Here is a 17,498-nt window from a genome sequence, read left to right as displayed (position 1 = left end):
ACATTGCATTGGGTTTGGTGGCTCAGGAGGGCTGCAGGGCTGCGGCTGGTGGCCGGTGGGGAGAGAGGGTGTGGGAAGGAGGGGGGGACTCCCCCGGCTCCATGGGGGCTCTGGGTCAGCATCTTGCCTGGCCCTTTTCTTCCTGGTTATCTGCACCCAGGTGGATTTGCAGAACGCAACCGAGCTGTTGTTTGTGGTGTTTAATTGCGCGCTAGCTCCTTCTGTTTGTCCTTTTACTGTGTGATAAGGAGTTTATGCAGGAAAGTACGAATAACAAGAGAGGAGGCAAATAAAATCCCCAAAAGTAAAACCAAGGTCAAGCAAGAAGGAGTAAAGCATGAATTGGCAAGAGCCAAAGGCCTGGCGCTGATTTTACTTTTAACTTTTGTGTTTATTCAAAGGCTGTGGATACAGGTTAACTTCCTTTGCTCAATATTTATTGCTACGTTACTTGTCTTAAGCTGGAACAATGAGCACTTTGTTGATTGGGTTAAGAGATTGTCCCGTTTTCTTCAGTCTCCTGCATCTCTGTCACTATCTGCAGGTCTTAAGCAGTTTATTTTAATTTCAGATTTCTAACCCTCCGTCGTGAATTGCTGCTGTGCCACCGGCAGCAACACTTGAGGGACTATTGTTCGTCTTTTCAAAGTGGTGGGAGCACACAGCGGAGCCATTAGCTTCTCTGAAACTTGACCTTCATTGATGATACTACACTTTGCAGATTCAGAGCAGGATAAACATTTTAAAGAAGAGGGGAAATATCACATAGGTTATTTTTCATCAGAAAAGGTTGTAGAAATATTCTGTGCAAGAATTAAAAATGCGAGGGGAAAAAAGCCGTAATGGCAGTAGTTACCTTTCTGCTTGACAGCCATCAAAGATTCTGCCCAAATCAGTTAATAGGAGAGTGAATATCTCCTTGCTGTTAACCACGCTAACCCTTGAGCAGAAAATCAGTAAAGTCACAGTGTAGTGAATGACGACTATACTGATTTCACCCTAATTTAGCGATGGCAAGGATTTCGGTGCTGTTAGGAGTGGAGCCATCCTGGGCAGTCTCCCAGGCTGCAGTGTTAGGAAGGTGCCCCCATGGTATCAGGAGCTTCTCTCTGGAATAGGAGCATTAATATAATGTTAAATGTTAAGATATTTTTAAATCACGTTGTTCACAACTGGCACTACAAGGGAAGGTATGTTGATGACGTGCGTCACTGTTATTTTTTACTTGGGCTTGTTGCTTGGAAAGTGTGCTCATTTTGAGTCCTTCACTCAGCTGCGTCTACCCAGAAGAAAAACAAACCCATTTCTTCTGGGAGAGCCCGGCTGTGGACACATCAGAGCAGCAGGGCCAGCTGCAAAATTGTGGTGGTGTTTTGTTGCTAATTCTGCAGACGTGAGCGAAGGGGACCACCCTGTCTTTTTTTTTTTAAAAAAAAAAAAAAAAGGAAAGAAAAACAAAATAAAAATAAAAGAAAAACACTTGCAGTTTGTAACTTTGATTTTCCTGGCAAACTGAAAAAAAAAAAAAAAAGCAGCAAACAGCCTTACTCCTTGCACAGGATGCTATAATAATTACTGGGGCAGTTTTTCCATTCCTGGTTGCTTTTGCCTCACACCTGTAGGAGGCCCGTTCTTTCGCTTCTGTGCTTCACCACCAAAGGACTTTTATTTGAAAACACGAGGAAATTCAATTTCCTAACATGCCTCTCAAGTCAGGGCAGTTACAGCAACAGAAGAGTTGCAAATGGCTCATGTGTGAACGGGTTAGGATGGAGCTATTCGTATGGGGCCATGCTGAGGTGCAGGAGAGGGAAGATAATTGTAAATGTTCTTGTGGGGATCTGATTGACAGCTTATTGTCTGCAGGCAGTTGAGTTAAGAATAGGAAATGAGTTAAGTGTAGGGGATCTGGCAGGCTGCAGGCTCTCCTGATGGTGGCTGCTGCACCGAGCAAAGCACCCAGGGCTCCCAAACCAGCCCTGGGCAGGGGGCCCGCGGCACCTCCCTTCCCGAGGCACCCCCAAAGGGATGCCCCTCCGCCGGTTCAAAACGTGTTTGTGATGCTGTGTCTTGTTTGCTGCTGCTTGGGTGCCTGGGGTGCCTTACCATGAGGTCTGGGGCCAGTTACGTGTGTTTTAAAGTTTATCCCACCTTTTTCTCTGGAGTGATGCATGCCCTGGGGTCCAAGTGCCCATGAGCAGTTAAATGTTACAGAACTGCACCTGCTACTAAAGATAGAAATGCTACAAAAAGTACTCTTCCCCCAAAATCTCACTCTGTATTTTTTTATCTCCTTGCCTATGTGCATTTAAAAAAAAAAAAAACACAACATCCCAGCTTTGCATTGTTAGTGTAGGCTTCTGAGCCAGATTGTACTACAGAGCACACTGATGTGTCTTCCCCTGAGGTATGGAAAGATCTATGTGTGCTAAGCAGGTGTTTTCATTTGTTTAATTGGAGCTGAGTTTAGCACAATATTACAGATAAATGAATTACACATGTTCAGTAATTCATAGAAAGTGATCGTTGTTTTGCTTAGGCACTTGTCTTCGCATCCAGGTTCGCAGAGATAGCGTGCTGGCAAACGTGGACAGAGGTCTTTTAAAAACGAAAAGCGGTGTGGACACGAGGAGAGACTGATGTCAGGTTGCTAAACCCAGCAATAACTATTTCATCCTTGTTTAAATCGTAACATTTTAAATTTAAATAGTATCCTGTTTTGACAAACTACAAAACCACAGGTCTGAAAAAGAAACGTGTGAGGCCTGTGTCAATGCTCGGTGGCACCTCTGGGCAGGAAGCTTTGGGTGACACGTGCTGGCGGTGACGGTACCAGGGATGGAGAGACCTGGGAACCCCCTGGAGGGCTCTGGCACTTCTCTGGTGTGCTGCGCCCACAGCAGTTGGTTGCACGCACACTCCTTGGCAAGACGATGACTGGTTTGTTTCTACCAGTATTCTTTTTATCATTAGTTCTTTTTTCCATCTTTTTTTTTTTTTTTTACTGGGCTTCCCTGGCTCAAGCTGCCACCCACCTTGCAGAGGGGCTGTGGGACATGAGTGCCGCCAGCCTTCCCTCCCCTTCCCTCCCTGCTGACGGGTCTCACAGCAGTGGGACAGGACCTCGGGTCCCAGCGAAGCCCCCCGGCGGGAGCGGCACGGGAGATGTGGCCGGCCCCACTGTCCCTGCCGAGCAGCACGAGCGAGAGCTGGCAGGGCAGCTCGGAGGTGCTGCCTTTCCAAGGACGAGCTAAACCGGTCGCTTCTTACAGCTTCCCTCCTGGTTTTGAGTAGTCCCAGCCCTTGGCCGGCTTCCAAATGGATAATTACATTCAACTTACCCAAATTTCCTCTGCAGATTCAATTGTAAACTATTTTCTCGCTCTCTCCTGCCAGCGTTGTATATAACTGTGCTGCGCAGCGTTAAACAAATGTCACGTGCGGTGCCAGAGCCTGTTCAGTTTTAGGCACAGAAAGTAAAAGGTTGTATCAAAACTTGTGCTGAACTTTGGAGAAAGTATTGTTTGTGCCTTTTCAGTTCGTGAAGTACCTTGGAGCAAGCGTTTGGGTCAAAGGTGTGGTTGGTGCGTAAGTCACTGCTGTTGGCAGACAGGGCCAGCACTGGAGGCTGATAGTGAAAAGTGACTTATTCAGGGACGTCCTCTCTCATGGACAGGCTTGCCTTCAAGCCTTCTGATAATTGAAATTAAGGCGGTTTAGCTGCATTCCTCATTCACCGAGGAATTTGTTAATGTTATCACCTGTAGAGCTACCATGTCCTTCCTTCCTTCCCACCAGCAACGGCTTCGGCTTTGCACCAGCCCCTTGCCAGGTCGCTTCCCTCTGTGGGCTACAAGGTGAAGGTCTTGTATGGCAAGAGCTGTGCTGAGAGAAAAAACCAGCGGCCTTTGCCCACCCAGGTACCCATATAAAGCTGTGCCCAGCAAAGCCTGCATCCTAGGATGTGATCCAGGCAGTGGGTCTCAGTGCGGCAGCGTGGCTTTCTAAAGGAAGCCAAAGGCACATGGGGAAGTGGTGTGTGATCTGGGAAGTGCTCCTGCATCCTCCAGGTTAAATGGAGCCACCACAGTAAATCACAGTTGAAAGTGAATTGGAAGCTTTTAAAACTGTTACTTGTTTGAGGCTTTTCCTGCTCCACGCGTCGGCATGGGATTGTTCTGCAGCAGGCTCCTGGGAATTAATGTGTCCAAACCCAGCAGCAATCTCAGGTTTGTGGCAGTATAATCTATAAACTTTTAATTATATTTATAGCTGAGTAAATAGCTTGAAATCTCTTTAAACTCTTTGTTCACAAATGTGTATTAAAAAGTGCCCATCCCACATGTACACGCATCCCCCCGCTTTTCCTTCCTTCCTTCCTTCCTCATTTTACACCCACTTCCAGCAAAGCTTTGGCTTGTGGCATCCTTCCTTGTGCCGGGAGTGGTGGCCAGAACTCCCCACAGGGCTGGCCCGGCCAGGGGTCTGCTGGCCCACTGAGCCCCTCTGCTCAGCCGCCCCCCCAGCACGTGTCCGGTGGCAGAGGGATGGTGCAGAAGCTGATGACTGCATCTGGGTTTCCCGCTTGATGTGCAGCCCGTTTGGGAGGCTGATTCTGCAGCTTCAAACGCTTTAATGAGATGCAAATTGTTTGTGATGCTGCCTTACTAAATGTATTGTAATTTTAAAATTATTTGCTTGTTAATTGTATTTAAATAGCTGCCACTTAGACAAGCAGAAAGTTTCCTGAAAGATAAATTGTTGTGGTTTTTTTCTTTTTACCATGTTTTAAAGCAGCCCCAGTAACTTCCCTCAGCTGCTTTGATACACTGCACTCTCCACAGGGAAATTTCTTCCCCCAAGGAAGAAATACTCACTCTGTTACCTGTATCCCATGAAACCGCAGTCCCTTAGGAAGGCAATACAGCAGAGTGGCTTGGGAGGTTTAGCGCCAAGATAGCTCACTTTCCCCTCTGTTCAGCCGAGTTGGATCAAACCTAGATCAGATTTTGGGGCGTGTGTGATGTGGGTGTTGCTGCTCCCGTGCGAACGGCATTTGAAACCATCCCAAAGATTTGGGGGATGCTTACACCTTTTGGGCCCTTTGAAATTCTCAGCCCATTTTTCTGTTGATGTATGTCTTGCCAGGCTGCTGAGGCGAGGTCACTGGTCCTCTGCACCTTCAAGGCTCTTGTCTTCTGCATGTTGAAAGAAATGGCAAAGTTTCTCTTGGCTCCGGCTGAGCAATATGAGGTCCCTATTGACCTCAGTTCAGCCTGGTTTAGAGCTGATTTTGATCCTGCATTGTTGCTAGCTTTGGCGTGGAGCGAGCTACGTGGTATCAGTTGTATTTTATTTGTGTTTGAAATACCGTCCTGGAAAACGAAAAATAATATTTCCATATTAGTTTGTTCGTTCTTCTTGCGTTGGCTGGAGGGCCCCACCCTGCCAGTGCTCCTTGTTTTCCAGCTTCTCCGTCTTCAGCGCTGGACCCTCATTTCAATTCTGCCTCATTTTTCCAGTGACATTTCCTATTCCCTTTGTTTTCTGTTTGCATCTTTGTTATGTGGCAGGATCAGTAATAATAGTTAATAATTAGCAGCTCAATAGCACTCTTCACCTTCAAAGCAATTTTAGGCATTAAATCACTGCAGCTCTGCTGGCAATATTACAATATTGACTTGTTACTTCACCGGTGTCACAGAGGCAGCAAAAGCTGCATTTTTATGGAGGCCAAAATGGGGTCATTTTTTTTAGTCTACAAAATTGGCAAAAAATAAGATTTTCTCCGAGGCTGACACTTCGTTTGCCAAATTTCAGCATAGAGCCAATTTTTAAAGCTGAGTAATAAACACCTGAAAAGTTCTGGTTTATAATGGCAGTGCTGAGAAGCCATTAAATGAATGGCTCCGCTATAACACAAGAAAACCCTCTTAAACTGTCGAAAAACCTGTAAAAGCTGGATGGAGTCTTAGTGAATGCCAGCTTTGCCTTTGAGCCTGGAGCTGAGAGATGCAAAGTGAACCTGTGGGGACTGGGACGGTAGATCATGATGGGTGTCCCTTCCCTGTGATGGGGAAGTGGTCCTTACCCAGGTATGTGGTGGAGCTAGGTGAGCATGCTGTCCCGGGTGAGCATCTCCCCAGGTCTCTCAAGCCATCAGGAGAGGGACAGCGAGGAGGAGCAATGGGGATGGAGCTCCAGGGGAGCAGAAAGCAGAATTTGGGGCAACAGAGAAAGCCTGGAGCAAAGGAGGAATTGAGGGGTGCAAGGCAGCAGAGGGGTTTGGGAGGAAACGCGTGGGGGCAGTGGGAGGGAGCAGCGTGTGCGGATGCGGGGCCAGGAGACTGTGTAGCTGCAGACACGGCTCTGTGGGGCACATGCACGGTCTGCAGCGACCTCGAGGAGATGTGGCCAGCAAGGTGGCAAGAAGCCCTGCTTGACTTGTTTTCTCTGGGGCCCAAAGGTCCTTCTGCCTGGGACCTGTGGCTCGCTGGCACATGCGGATGCAAATGCTGCATCCCGGACGAGCATCTTACATGCAGATGGCTGAGAGGAAGGTGTCAGAAATACCTCCCTAAGGCAGCGTGCAGCCTGTGGCCAGCTCGGACCATCTCACCTTCCCGGTGCAGGGTCTGCTGCCGGCCGGTGCCACTGGGAAGCTGAGCTGTAAGAGCAGCGTAGTAAAATAGCAAATTGACCAGTAAAAGAAATCAGTAAATGGAGGGAACAGCTATTAATGTGCCAAGCCAAGATGGGTAATTATACCCTAGGACTTTTCCAAACTAATACATGTTAAAGGTGTAAACCTATTAAAGGAGAGATTTTTCTGTACAGGCAACTTATGTAGATAGAAGGATTTACACTGTATTTTATTCTTGTATTATAAGGTATAAGGAACGTTTGAGCAAATCCAGTCATTCCTATTATTACAATATCATACGTTTTTCATACCATTTTATGCGGTTCTTCAAAAACTTTGGCACTAATTCTCCTTATATTGTTAGGAATTTTCTTTTAAAAACAGAATTCTTTTTCTCAAATAGTTAATTAGATTTTGAACTTCAAATACAGTACTTATTTTTCTTTCCTCCCAAGAATAGGGGTGTTAGATCCATTGTACTGGCCAAATTACAGTTTGGATAGTTACATTCTCTCTGCTTAATCACCCTGCAATTTCATTCGAGTGAAGGATTTGGTGCCTCAGGTGTCCTGAATTCCTCCAGAGCTCTGTACGGCAAAGTTGCTGCCACCATCCACCCAAGAAGCGGCTGCATTTAACGGCAGAGAATTGTCATTTCCTTCCAGAGCATAAATAACGGTTTCACTCACAGACGTGGATTTTTGTAGTATTCCTCTGTTCTTACACTTTGCAGTGAGTTTGTGCTTTTCCAACCCAAGCAGCCCTGCCCTGGGTCTTGAGGCACATCTGAGGGGCTTCTACGGGAAGGCAAATTCATTTTAAGGGATGCCAGACAAATTCCTTTATTTGCTTTTTCACCCTTTGCTATGATGGGGGCAGCGAAGGCGTGGGTCCCAGCTGCCCCACCTCATCCCCTCCTGCCTCTGAGACTTGCTACCTCTCAGCATCTTTTTTTTCTAGTGGCTTAGGGGGAAGAAAAGGATCGGGCTAAGGGTCAGCTGGATTTGGATAGGAAACGTCTGTGGGTCATAACCCTTGCTGGCAGACAGGAGCCCCTTTTGCCTGGGGAAGGGAAGCAGGAGGGGAGGACCCTGGTCTTGAGTTCAGTTTGGGCCCCGTTTATTTGGGAAGAAGTGATGGATCGTGGCATCGCGCTGTGAATGGCTGGAGTGGAAGTACAAAGGAAAACCCCAAAGCACACAGTGAGCCCTGCTTAGTGCCGCACAAAGGACTCTGAGCCGGTCGGATGACCCCGGGAGCAAAGTCCTCTGGCTGGGGTGTTTGCTTAGCCTGTACGGCTGGCTGTTCCTCGTCCATGTAAAACCAGGTGTGCGGCTTCAAAATGACTGACATGGCCAAAGGCCAGGGGCTGGCTGTGCCAAAGCTGGGTCTCCTCCTGCCCTGCAGCGTGCCACCGGCTTCTCCTTCCCTCCCGTCTCCCATCCTGCCAGGCTAAATGAGGGGATGCTTCTAACCCAGAGACAGTGAGGAGGAGGAGGAGAAGCACCCTGTGTGCATCACAGTGTGGTGGTTGCAAGGAGCCCCCCCCTCGCCATGCCTTGCTTCCAAAACCGCTTTTTATCCGTATGCAGGGGAACCCGAGCTAGTAATCCTTTAGTAACTCCTCCTGGTAGTTCTTTGCAGCAAGCATACTGTGCAAGTCTGGTATGGCGAGCAGAGGTCATCTCAGATTGCTCCTCTGTGTCCTCCTGCCTGCGGGAAGTTGTCCTGGCTTCAGCATTGTTTGCCAGCTTTGGGAATTGCGCTGTTCTGCTGCTTTTTGGCATTTTGGAGGTGCATTTGATTCCTGGTGCCACCTGCTTGCTCCAGCAGGAGCAGAGATCCTAGCGCTGCTTTCAAGCTCCTTCCCCATCTGGCATCAGCAGCACTGCAGCTTTTCCGTGCATTCCTGTCGAACCACAAGGGCCGTTGCCCAGACACCTCTTTAGGAAATAATATGAGTTGTTTTGTTGCATATACCAAGTTAACTGTTTTCCGCTTTAAAGAAGAGATGAACAAAAGCTCTTCCCATGGCTGCCTCCTTTAAAAAAAAATATTAAAAATAGCTTTTGAATGTTGGAGGGAAACTTGGAACTATGAGCCAGCTAAATATACTGTATCATGAAACCTTGGGGACCATTGAAATGAGAACAGTGGCCCATTACTGCTAAGAAGGTGTTTTATTGAAAATACGCCGACATGCGTTCCCAACAGGGTGAGTAAAAACCGGCGTGATGCCCAGCGGTGATACAGGTTATTCTCACAGATGAACCAGAATATATAGCTTGGCGCTCCTGGGCTGTGTGCGAAACGGACTGGTAGGTGCTTTTGCATAAAGGGGCCCGTATTTAATGCGATTTATTTTGATTGATGCATAGGGGAGTGTGTATCTAAGTTGTTGTGGTGTAGTTTTTTAGAATGGGATTCTTTGCGGTGAGGTGAGGCCTGAAGTCTCCTGATGACAGAAGCAGATTGCCAGGAGAGGGCAGTGCGTCTGACGCCGTATTTCGCACCAGCTGTACCCACACCGGGGTGAAGCACCCCAAAATGCACGGCCAGGGGGGTGAAGCACCCCGAAATGCACGGCCAGGGGCTCTGGGACCGCTCCAGGCAGCAGTGCCCACCTGCCTGCCCAGGGGCAGTGAGGGGGAGATGCTCTGTCTGGGGTGGCCAGGAGTTCACTGGTTAATACTTAACGGGCAAAAATGGGTTTGATTGACATTTGTTTTGTTGATGTTTCATTCTGTGGTTTTTTCCTTACCATGGCAACTTTATCATCACGCCAAAACACCTACTTTTCCTCTCGGAGCCATCGCTGTTGTCATGCCCAGTAGGTTATTTTGGTAGACAGGGGTTGTTCTTTTCAAGTGGAGGTGTTGCCATCTCCTACCAGATACCACCTCCAGTCTTTCCTGTCCTAAGCAGGTTTTCTCTGTGCGAACACTGTGTTTCAACCTGTGGCAAAAAAAATGGAGTTTTAATGGAAACTGCAGCATTTCCTCTACTGTACGTGACACAAATGCTATCTCACATAATTAAGGAAAGTAACGGAGAACAGTTAGTGGTGATTACCTTTCAATATATTGTGTACTTTGGGGCAGAAAAATAAATTATGAATAATGCCCAGGCATACTTGGAACAATTTGCACACTGTGCTGTGAGTGATGCAGACCTGCTGGTAGAAGAGTGTGCTAATAAATTTTACTTTGTGGCGGAAACAAGAGATTACAGTTTATTAGGAAAGGAGATGGCAATTTATTAAGATCAATCAAATATGAATGTGGAGCAAAAATGTTGCCATTTTTATTTATTTATTTATCTGGAAGCATGGGGGGTGCAATTATATAAAATTTGTTGTTTACCTGGGATGTTTGATTCATTATTAATATTTTTATGTTTAGAGGGAACCATAATTTTGCTGAAATGTCTTCCATAACTCCTGCACAATCATATTCATAACTCACCTGAATGTTGACACATCCTGCTGTGTATATATAAATTAACTAGTAACACTGGCATTATAAAATGATGCATTAAATGAAGATGTGAATGGTAATTTAAAGCATGCCATGAAGTGAAATTTAAACCATTGTACAACGCTGAGGGGATTTAAAGAGCCGCCTTTGTGCAGAATTTGCAGGGGCAATAAGGAAAATGACAGTTTCACATCAAAAAACTGAAGAGCAACAGGGACACAAGTGTTACTGAAATGTTAATTGCTTCGCTGTGCTGTTTTGTTAAGACACCGTCAGCCCAAAAATCACTTTTCTGCCTGAAGATATTTTACCACGAGGGCACTAGCAGAGAGTATTAGAAATGACCGAAAAAAAAAAAAAATGTTTACTTTGTCCTTTTTCTCAGCACTTTGTGGGTAATAAGTTTCACTGTTTCCTGTTTAGTCAGTTGTTTTCCCCATTTGTTTTTGTAGGTCTTTCAGACAGCAACAAGGGAAAATGAAGCAGCATTCTCAAAACAGGAAAATGTGATTTAACCCCACAAAAATGGGCCTGGGGATCCAGGAGTGGGAATAGTATCCGAGACTGCTTTTTCCCTCAGAACTGCAAACAGCAGCTTGCTTTTAAACTGGCCCGTGGCTCTGGCCCCAGTGCCGAGCAGCGCTGATGTGGCACTGCCTTCGCCAGGCCGGGCCTTGGCTCCGGTGGGTGGGTGGGTGGGCTCCTTTGTGCCATAGCAGCACCAGCACCCAAGTTACTCCCAAATTTGTTCCCCAGCAGCAGGGTGCAGGATTTGGCCCACCATCTGCTGCTGGAGAGCAGAGTGGGACCTCTTTGGCCCTGCCTGCCCAGGGGAGCAGTCCGAGGATGAGAACGGATGAATCGCTTCCTTAGGTAGAAATTGCCTCGTATTGGGACTAGACAGAAAATTTCCTAATTTGGGGCAGGTTAGCTCGGTTAGAGGAGGCTGAACTACGTGGATGGTCTTGTCTTTTCTTTCCTTCTCCCCTGCCCCACAAGCAGCTGAGGCTTTTCTGCAGGCAAGCCCATGGCCTCTGCATGGATAGATACCTGCAGAACTGTGAATAAAGTGTACGTGTAAAATAATGGCATAGAAGCCCCATTTATTCCACTGCATTCGGTATCATATCTATTCCTCTCACTTGGACCTTGGAGCCTAGCGCCCAGTGATTATTTTCTTTCACCTGTGTGTTGCTACTAACGCTTAATATGGATCAGATCTCGTGGGCATGTGGTGCCAAATAGCCGGCCAGTCTGCCACACTCATTCCCAGTTATTTTTAATGTATTACTTTGTGTTCTGTTTTGAACATCCCTGTCTGATTGTCTCTGTCTGTGATGACTCTCCATAATTGAATGGAATTAAAATGGGAGTTTATGGTTCTTCTTGGTCTTTTAAAATATTTTGCTGGCTTAGAAATGCATTATATTTCATGGTGACCTTACTTAACAAGTGCTACCATCTCCGTTACTAAGGGCATAGACTGAAGTTTTTAGCCCACAGCAGATGTTGGCTGAGCTTGCAGGTATGAAGCTTTTATATGAAAGGGTATAAAATGTTTTAAAATACGGCTCGCGGGTTCTGTGGCCAGCGCTCAGTGCTTAGACAGCACCTTTCATTTTCAAAGTGTTTTGCAAATGTTGGTCTAGGAGATACTGAAATGAGTAGTATTGCCCCCGTTCTGCAGATGGAGGAGACAGAAGTGTTGAGGCCGTTGACTACCTTTGAAATGGAGGGCATGGAGGTGACCCCAGAGCCAGCCAGGAATGTTACAAACTGAGCTGTCAGAGAGGCATCCTCAATGTGGTAGCCATTTAAATTAAAAAAATATATATATATATATATAAAATTCTAGGTGACTTGCCCAAGGCTGGGGAGAACTGTCAGTATCAGAGCCCAGCACTATGTTTTTGCATTGCATGTAGTTCACAGCCTTGTGCTTGCATTGCCATGCTGCTTTTTTTGCCCCTGGAAAGAAAAGAAATGCCTTGAACAAAGCGGTAGGCTTCGGAGTCCCCTGTTCTTTTTGAAATACTATAAGTGAGAGCTTGGTCCAAAGGGGATCAGGGCAGGAGGAGGGCACTGGTCTTGCGTTGATGCTGCGTGTACTTGGTTATGGCTGTAATGGAAAACAAGAATTTAAGATGTGACTTAATAGGCTTGAGGGTCGTGTGTGAGTGAGAAGTTTTTGCTGAAAAGATAAGGTAGATCAGAAGATTTCCAGACTGGGGTCTTTGGAGCATCTTATGACTGGTCTGCAGAGATGCTTGGGGACGTGGCCCGTTCTGTGTTTTGGCTCTCAGGTTGGCACAGGGGCATGTTACATGCACGGAGCCGTTTGCTGCCGGTGCTCCTTCGCCATCGGGGCAGCTGGGGATGCTGCCACAGGGACGCTCTTCAGCAAACGCAGTGGCGAGGAGGAGGAGCAGGAGGTCTGCAAGAGAAACTGTTGAAAAGTTTAAGTCGGTGTGTTCTGTAGTGTATTCCCCAAAGCAATCTGAGTTCCTGGGGATTACTTTGAAATCCGGGACAGGAAGGATTCTCTTAAGTGCAGGTGATAGTTATTGGCAGTTCATTGCATGTGCTACCGGTTTATACTGTTATGGACCATCCAGCACGTTGGAGTGTGTGCATGTTCGCCGCTGGGCCTGGCCGGCGTGTAGCGGTTATGGATCCCGGCCGTGCCTGTGCGCCGCGTGTTGACCCGCTCGGTGGGTGCATGCCCCTTTAAGAGGCAGGCGCTTTCTGATTCATGTAGGCTGTTTCTGGCAGATTTAGGGTCTTGCAAAAGATGCCCTTAGTCCCTTATTAAATATTCATAAGAGGGTGGGGTCACATTTTTGTGACCTGAAAAAAATCCCATTAATAAATTTGTTATCTGACGCGAAAACACTTCAGGGTGACGAGCAATCCGTATCACGTCCCATTTAACATCAGATCACAAGTTGTCAGTAAATTGGATCCTTTGTCTTTGCCTCTTGTGAGGTTCTTTAGCGGCATAACTAATGGGGCTGTTGTCTCCATCGCAAATACAGAGTGCGGGTCCGCCTGGGAGCGGTGGCAGGTCGGCTTCTGCCGCCCCGGGACTTGCGCGGCAAGTGTCTGGCAGCGCCGCTGCGCCCTCGCAAACGGTGCGCAAATGTAAACGCAAAAATGAAATAGCGGCGGCGATTTTTACCGAGTATTGCTGCCCCAGGTGAAGCGGAGCGCGGCTCCAGGGGCAAGAGCAGCTGGGCTGGGGACGGCGCTGGGGACGGCGCGCTGACAGGGTGGGTTTGTGCCGAGAAGCGATTCTCTGAGCCTGCCCGCCTGGGAGGGGGAGGGAGCTGGCTGGGGGTGAGAGGGGTGCTGACCCCGCTGGCACCAGGGGGTGCGCGGAGCTGGGGGGCCGGCGGCGATGCCCCCCGCTGGGGGACAGCGTGCGCGCCCCCGCTGGGGGACAGCGTGCCCCCCGGCCGGCCGTGTGCTGCCCCGCGTTGCTGCAGGCTGAGGCTTGCTGGGGGGGTTTGTAGGTCGTTCTCCGCCCGCGTCCCCCTGCGCTGCCGGGGCAGAGCGGCGGGGGGAGGCAGGGGGGAGCGGGAGCCGCTGCTCACGGCAGAAAGTTGCGGCGGAGGGGGGGGCGCTTCCCCCGGGCCGTCCGCCGGGGCTTTGTGCGGCCGCCGGCGCCCCCGCCGCACGGCTCGGCCCGGCGGGCGGGGCGGGGCGGGGCGGGGCGGGTCCCGCGGGGCAGCGGGCGCGCGGTGCCCGCCGCGCGGGGGGCGGGGGCGGGGCCCGGGCCCGCGGGGCGCCCCGTTCCGGGGCGGGGTGTGCGCGCGGCGCAGGGCGGGGCCGCGCGGGTGGCGGCGCGCGGCGGCAGCCCGCGAGCAGCGCGCCCCGGCACTCCGCCCGCACCCGCGGAGGCTCCGCACCGCACCGCTCCGCCAGCCCGCTCCATGGCCCGGCGCGCCGCCCGCCGCCCGCCGCCGCCCAGGTGGGTGCCGCGGGGAGGGGGGGCAGCGGCCCGGGGGTGCGCCGGCCTCCGCCTGTTGGCTGAGTTTGCTGGCCGGTTGCGCGGCCGCGGAGGCGGGGGGACGCGGCGGGGGGTGGGGACGGGACGGGACAGCGCGGCGCTTCGCAACTTGCTGGAGGTTTTCCCAAGTGTTGCGGTCCGTGCCGGGCTCGTGTTGTGACAGCTGGGGCGCGCAGCTAGGCGCGCAGCCCCGCGGGGGGACAGCCGGCAGGCGCGGAGAGCCGCGCAAAGCGCTTCGCCGGGGCTGCGGGGCCGGGTCAGCCGAGCGGGCTCGGCGGGCGGTACAGCGGGGGGAGCGGAGCTGGCGGCGCCGCCGGGAGCCCGGCGGACCGTGCCGCGGGATGCGCAGCGCGGTGCCAGCCCCGCCGGCCGCCCGGCGCACGGGAGGTGGCGGTGGGGAGGAGGGAACCCTTAGGAAGTGGGTGGTAAGTTTAGAGCAAAGTGCACATGCACTCTTCCTCTTTGGAATTAACTCCTTCAAAGCCAGCCCGTTTTACGAAGCGCTGGGGGTCTCGGCCGGTCCCAGGCACCGCCGCGCTCTAACGGGACGCCCGCGCCCCGCTGCCTCTGCCCGCGGTCGCGGCGCTGCCGTTTCAGCTTTTTAAATAAAAACAAATTTGTTGGCAGGAAACGTGAATCATTCGGGGTGACCGAGATCTGGTTATGAAAACGGAATGGTCGGATTTATTCGAGCGCGCTGCAACAAATCGCTGAAGTTTATTTCTAATAAAAAAAGTGACTTCCGCGGGCCAGTTTGACTTTGGATAGATAAACTGAAATGTTGCAATCTTTTTCGTTTGGATCAAAGCTGATTTTCATGCCTGATGTTTCCGGGCCCGATCCTGGAGTGACCTGTGCGTGTGCAATAGCTGGAACAGCAGAAGGGTCCCCCCTCCCTCCCTGCTGAATTCCTGTGTGCCGGATCGGGCCCTTCTGAGTACCCCTTTACTGGGCAGAGCTTTCAGGCATCTTGCACGGCTTTACACTGAGTTAAAAAGCAATTCCCTTTGCTTCTAGCTCTTTTGAAAAGTCAGGGCTGAAATGCGTGTTTCTACGTCAATATGTCATTAGAGCAGGCTTCTGTCTGGTAAGAAATGGCTTTTGTTGATCGCGTGTTTATTGCGGTAGCAGCCTAGGAAGTCTCTAAAAGCGGGTGCTCTTCTCGTCTCACAGCCAGCGGGAAATCTGCTGTCAGAGGGCTTTCAGCGAGCTCCTGTGACTACTTCCAAAAAATTTCATTGATAAGGCTGCAGAGATGAAATCCAAATCCTGCCTAAACAGAGTGGCTGCCTTGGCCTAGACTGTGATAGAGCTGAACTGCAAACTGATTGGTCTGACACTTTATAATCAAAGTTGATTTATTGTTCATTAGTAGTGCATTAGCCCTTTCAGGCAAGACAGTTATTTGTGTAGTGGCCTGTCAAACAAAAGACCGCTAGCACCTGTCATTTCTAAACCATGAGATAAGCAAGCAGATATTACGATAATGCAAATAGAAATACGCTGGAATGAGGTAAAGTTCTAGCACTTTCCCTGGAAAAAATACTCTTTTATTTAACGTGCCTCTCTTTGGCATAGAGGGGAACTGGACGATGGAGGGAAGGGGTTCCCCAGCGCCAGGACCGTCAGGAGGAGAAGGCGTTAGGGATGAGCTGGGTGTGCGTGGCATGTGCTTTCCGAGCCCCTCCAAGGTGAGGAGGCAGCTGGGGCAGATAATGAGTTGGGGAGCGCCAGTTGCTGAGATGGAAGATGTGAATGCTGTTTTGTAGCCTGAATTTAATTTCGTTTGGTTTTGATTTTAGCGTGAGAGCAAGATCAAGGCACTTTGCGTGTTTTGTCCCCAACTCCTTCCTCCTCTTCCCAATGGACAGATGTCATGAAATGATGCTCTTACTGGCAGGGGTTAATTATATGAAAACTTGATGACATCACAGCAGAGCTGTGAGAATGTCAAAATACATCTGCTGCCATATTCAGACATATTGCTCTCCCTCCTCTCCCCCTATATCAGCTCCCCCCCTTCTCAAAAGGGAATGATCTCATGACATAAAACAGAAAACAACACAAGTGTCAAAAGAAAACAAAATTAGTGAACTTTTGTCTGCCACCATAGAAACGAGGATTAACTTATGTTATTCCAGAGCATGGAATGGAGACTATCTGCATGAGGATATATAGTGTATTGTCTTCTGTGAATTTTCATTTGACAGGGATTTTGGAGGCTGTGATCTTAATTAAATCTCAACTGACTCAAATAATGCATCTAAAGGCATGCAGTGTTGCGTAACCTTGCTGAGTTGGTAAACCATAAATCATCAGAAAGCTTATGATAGGAAGGGCTGCTTTGAAATTTTTTTGTTTGCTACACTTGTTTTTTGTTGTTTTTTTTTTCCCTGGTCTTGTTTGACATACACTTTACTGTACCACTGTGCCCTCCCTTTTCTAAGCAGTGTTATTTTTGCTTTTTTTAAAAAAAAAAAAAAACAAACAAACCTTTGAGACATGCTCTGACCAGTCACTCAGCTAAACTGGAGAGAAGTCATAAATATAATGGGATTGACAGGGAAGCAATGAAATCCCAGCGCTGGCTTTCTGGGGATCTCACTGCTCATAGGGAGGTGCGGGTGCCTCACGTTCTCCTACAGCTGGATGAGCCCTCTATATGCATTTTAAAAGCGCAGCTCAGCCCCACGCTGAAATTTATGCTGGGGTGTAAGTAGTTACCAGGCACCACTGTGGAGTCGTAACGTATTGCCCCTGGGTTGTAATGGGTCACAGATGGATTATTGCACTAATGGACGGTGGGCTTTGACGTCTGTGCAAGTTGAGTTGGTTTTTAGTGGTGTGCAAGGAAGAAAAGGGTTGCAACAGTTGTGCGGAGAAGGTGAAAGGGGATTTTTAGGCATTAAAAGTGATGTAGGGCAGTCAGAGCAATTTCTTATGCAGCATTTGAACCTGGCTGTGCTGGAGCACTGATGTTGCTCGAGAATCACGTTGCTTTTAAAATGCTGAAGCTGAACAAATTACTGTTTTAGTGTCAAATGCTTTGGTTTCTGTGTTTGTGATTGCCTGTCCTGGGCAGCTGAAGGGAAAGGTAAGGGGAGAAGGATCTTTTTCATTCAAAAGTTTAAGGAGTCGCAAAGCTCTTGTGCTTTCTTGTTCTGTATTTCTTAGTTTAGAGCTGCTGTCAAACCTAAGCTGGAAGGACACAGCGCTTGGACCTACTTTTCCCTGTAGCAAGATAACTTACTGATGTTGTTTTCTCCCCCCTTTCCTAGGGAAAAGCAGTAGCAAGGGTAGTTTTATCAACACCTGCAAAACTAGATTGTGGGAAAGTCCTGACACCATAAGCTAAATTTGTTATTGTTTG

General features: G+C 49.1%; 1 protein-coding gene across 12 annotated transcripts in view; it reads left to right on the top strand.

The window, feature by feature from the left end:
- Window positions 1-17,498, top strand: part of FOXP1 (forkhead box P1) — a 391,142-nt gene that overhangs the window by 288,913 nt on the left and 84,731 nt on the right. Inside the window, exon 1 of one of the 12 annotated variants that reach the window (XM_037385004.1) lies at window positions 13,988-14,089. The exons of the other annotated variants lie outside the window; for them this stretch is intronic. The gene's annotated coding sequence lies outside the window, so the exon portion shown is untranslated. Of the gene's footprint in view, window positions 1-13,987; window positions 14,090-17,498 lie in introns of those variants that run through there. 12 annotated transcript variants of the gene reach the window in all.

The sequence above is a fragment of the Falco rusticolus genome, chromosome 4, assembly GCF_015220075.1.
Source record: "Falco rusticolus isolate bFalRus1 chromosome 4, bFalRus1.pri, whole genome shotgun sequence".
Classification (NCBI taxonomy): domain Eukaryota; kingdom Metazoa; phylum Chordata; class Aves; order Falconiformes; family Falconidae; genus Falco; species Falco rusticolus.
The sequence above is the reverse complement of the archived record's forward strand: the minus strand, read 5'-3'. Positions and strand labels throughout refer to the sequence as shown.